The sequence below is a fragment of the Somniosus microcephalus genome, unplaced genomic scaffold (genome assembly GCF_052327205.1).
Source record: "Somniosus microcephalus isolate GS21.2 unplaced genomic scaffold, FLI_Smic_1.0 unresolved_chr7, whole genome shotgun sequence".
NCBI classification, from domain to species: domain Eukaryota; kingdom Metazoa; phylum Chordata; class Chondrichthyes; order Squaliformes; family Somniosidae; genus Somniosus; species Somniosus microcephalus.
In genome coordinates this window covers 11,423,508-11,427,472 of record NW_028225185.1, presented here as the reverse complement: position 1 = coordinate 11,427,472, position 3,965 = coordinate 11,423,508, and positions in this window count along the sequence as shown.

Genomic DNA, 3,965 nt, shown 5'->3' with positions numbered 1-3,965 from the left:
TATCTCCTTTGCCTTGACGTCCATTTTGGTCTGATTTGTCCCTCCATTATCCTCAATCCCTGCAGCCGCTGACAACAGGCGACCGTGCCGGCCGCTCCCTCCTCCAGCGCTGCTCCTTCAGCGTCCAGCTCGGTGGGCTTGTCCTCGCTTCGTTTTGCTCTTCATCGATTGATCGACCGCAGCCGGAATATCTCCAGCAGTGGCTTCTCTTTCCATCCCTCCTCCCCCTTCATCTACACGTTGCCGCCCCCCCCCCCCCCCCCTTGGCAACACCAGCTGCAGGACACAGGATCAGCTTCCTCGTGTCCCTCGATGACGCCCAGTTCTACCTCTCCACCGCTCCACTCAACCCCTTCCTCTCTGCGATATCGGACTGCTTGTCCCACTTCCAGTCTTGGATGAGCCAACAGTGTCCTCCAGCTAAGGATCGAGAAGACGGGCGCCATTTATTTTGGTTCCCCCATCGCAAACTCTGCACCAGCGATTGCCTAGCCCTCCCTGGCCACTGTCTCGGGCTCCACCTGATTGTTTGCAACCTTGCTGCCCCAATTCACCAAACTGAGCTGCGGACCCCATGTCCTTCGTGTCTCAAACACTTCCTCTTCTAACCTCCGCCTATCTGCCACCGGAACCCTCATCCATGCCTGGGTGGGCGTGTGTGCTGTGAGGAGGATGCCGAGAAACTCCAGTACGATTTGGACAGGTTGGGCAGATGCATGGCAGATGCACTATAATGTGGATAAATGCAAGGTTATCCACTTTGGTGGCAAAAACAGGAAGGCAGATTATTATCTGAACGGCAATAGATTGGGAGAAGGGGAAGTGCTACGAGACCTGGGCGTCCTTGTGCACCAGTCGCTGAAGGTAAGCATGCAGGTGCAGCAGGCGGTTAAGAAGGCAAATGATCTGTTGGCCTTCGTAGCGAGAGGGTTCGAGTACAGGAGCAAGGATGTCTTGCTGCAGTTGTACAGGGCCTTGGTGAGACCGCACCTTGAGTATTGTGTGCAGTTTTGGTCGCCTTATCTGAGGAAGGATGTTCTTGCCATGGAAGGAGTGTAGCGAAGATTCACCAGACTGACACCTGGGATGGCAGGAATGACGTATGAGGAGAGATTGGGTCGATTGGGCTTATACTCGCTGGAGTTTAGAAGAATGAGAGGGGATCTCATTGAAACTTATAAAATTCTAACAGGACTAGACAGACTAGATGCAGGAAGGATGTTCCTGATGGCCGGGGAGTCCAGAACCAGGGGTCACAGTCTAAGGATAAGGGGTAAGCCATTTAGGACAGAGATGAGGAGGAATTTCTTCACCCAGAGAGTGGTGAACCTGTGGAATTCTCTACCACAGAGGGCGGTGGAGGCCAATTCATTAAATATATTCAAGAAAGAGTTGGATATATTTCTTAAGGCTAAAGGGATCAAGGGATATGGGGAGAAGGCAGGGACCGGGTACTGAATTTGGATGATCAGCCATGATCTCATTGAATGGTGGAGCAGGCTTGAGGGGCCGAATGGCCTACTCCTGCTCCTATCTTCTATGTTTGTCACCTCCAGCTATTCCAATGTCAGCTCACCTAAAACACTGCTGCCCATATCCTGTCCCGCTCACCTATCCACCCCTGTCCTTCCTGACCTACATCGACACCCTCCAACACCGCCGATTTAAAATTCCCACCCTTGTGTATAAATCCAGATCACAACAACTCGCTGCGTAAAAGACATTCTCCTCATCTCCCCCTCTGGTTCTTTTGCCAATTATCTTAAATCTGTGTCCTCTGGTTACCGACCCTCCTGCCACTGGATAAAGATTCTCCCCATCTACTCCATCAAAACCCCTCATAATTTTGAACACCTCCATTAAATCTGCCCTTAACCTTCTCTGCTCTAAGGAGAACGACCCCAGCTTCTCCAGTCTCTCCACGTAACTGAAGTCCCTTGGTGCCGTTCTGATAAATCTCCGCCGCACCCTCTCCCAAGGCCTCGACGCCCTTCCTGAAGAGTGGCGCCCAGAACTGGATACAAGACTCCAACCGAGGCCCTGACCACCTCTGCTCGAAGGGGAACAGTCGGAGCTTTCTGAATTCACTCCACTTCTATAACCTCTGTCATGAATCTCACCTTTCATGTAGAAATGACTCATGAAGTAACACTGGGCGGCCAGCTGGTGGCGCCGTCCAAGGAAAGTATAAATACTCGGGCGTGGGCCCAGCTTGCTCGGGACGTTTCTGTAACCAGGAACTAGTGATGTAACTAGAATCTCATGGTTGTGAAACAGTTGATTAAAGCCTTGTTTTATACTCAAACCAAATGCTTAGTAGTTTTCTTACCTCAATCTCCACTTTGCTTCACAACAGTGAGCGATGGGGAGGCAGGCTGGCGTTTTGGTTGCAGAGCAGAGGCGGCATGGAGGGGGCGGGGGGGGGGGGACCGTGTGCCTGTGGTGGAGAGGAGACGAATGGGGCTGGAGTGCCTGAAATCATCCAAGCCGCAGAGGGCATCAGGAGAGTCAACGGTGATGGAGCTGGGGGTGCTCGAGATGGCAGTAAGGGGTACGAGCTGGAACTGAACTGGGGCGGGCGCGGGGGGGAGTAATGCCACCTTGCCCAGTTCGAAGGACGAGTCAAGGACCCACACAGACGCGCTGCCTGTATCTTGGAGGCCGAAGGCAGGTGACGGGAGATCCCTGGGTGCGAAACGTCAGCGGTTCCTGCATAGCCGGGTGAGCCGACCTCAAATTGATTGAGGGGTGGGGGGGAGTGGTTGGTGTCATGTCCCCTTCACACTGGCTCTGCAGCTAGGAGTAGAGACTGCACAAAGGGACGGCGGAGGGGAAAATGGCCAGCAACCCTGCCTAGCAAACCCAGGCAACACGAGCCCTGTTTGCACTCTCGATCGCCGGGTTTGTCCTGTTTCGATTCCGGTGGCCTGCGTGTTTTGGAGAGGGCTGTTGGCGCGTTGGTGGATCAAACACTTTGAAACAGCACAGTTTCCACCGGCGGCAGTGTCTGGTAACCAGAGGTCACAGGTTTAAGATAATTGGCAAAAGAACCAGAGGGGGCGATGAGGAGAATTTTTTTTACGCAGCGAGTTGTTGTGATCTAGAATGCGCTGCCTGAAAGGGCGGGGGAAGTAGATTCAATAGTGATGCCATTCCTATCTTCTTCTTCTTCTTAGGCAGTCCCTCGGAACCGAGGATGACTTGCTTCCACATTAAAAATGAGTTCTCAGCTGACTGATGAGTCCAATGCGGGACCTGCAGTCTCTGTCACAGGTGGGGCAGACGGTGGTTGAAGGGGCGGGTGGGTGGGGTGCTTGGGTTGACGTGCGCTCCTTGCGCTGCCTGCGCTTGGCTTCCGCTTGCTCCCGGCGAAGAGACTCGAGGTGTTCGGCGCCTTCCCGGATGCTTCTCCTCCACTTTGTGCGGTCTTGGGGCCAGGGATTCCCAGGTGTCGGTGGGGGTGTTACACTTTTTCAAGGAGGCTTTGAGGGTGTCCTTGAAGCGTTTCCTCTGCCCACCTGGGGCTCTCTTGCCATGTCGGAGCTCCGAGAAGAGCGCTTGTCTTGGGAGTCTCGTATCAGGCATGCGGACGATGTGGCCCGTCCATCGGAGCTGATCGAGTGCGGTCAAAGCTTCGATGCTGGGGATGTTGGCCTGAGCGGGAACACTGACGTCGTTGTGCCTATCCTGCCAATGGATTTGCAGGATCTTGCGGAGGCAGCGTTGTAATATAGGAAAGCTATGTTATCTTAAATCTGTGTCCTCTGGTTACCAACCCTCCCGATCTACTCGATCAAAACCCCTCATGATTTTGAACACCTCCACTAAATCTCCCCTTAACCTTCACTGCTCTGACGAGAAAGACCCCAGCTTCTCCAGTCTCTCCACGTAACTGAAGTCCCTGGTACCATTCTGGTAAATCTCCGCCGCACCCTCTCCCAAGGCCTCGACGTCCTTCCTGAAGT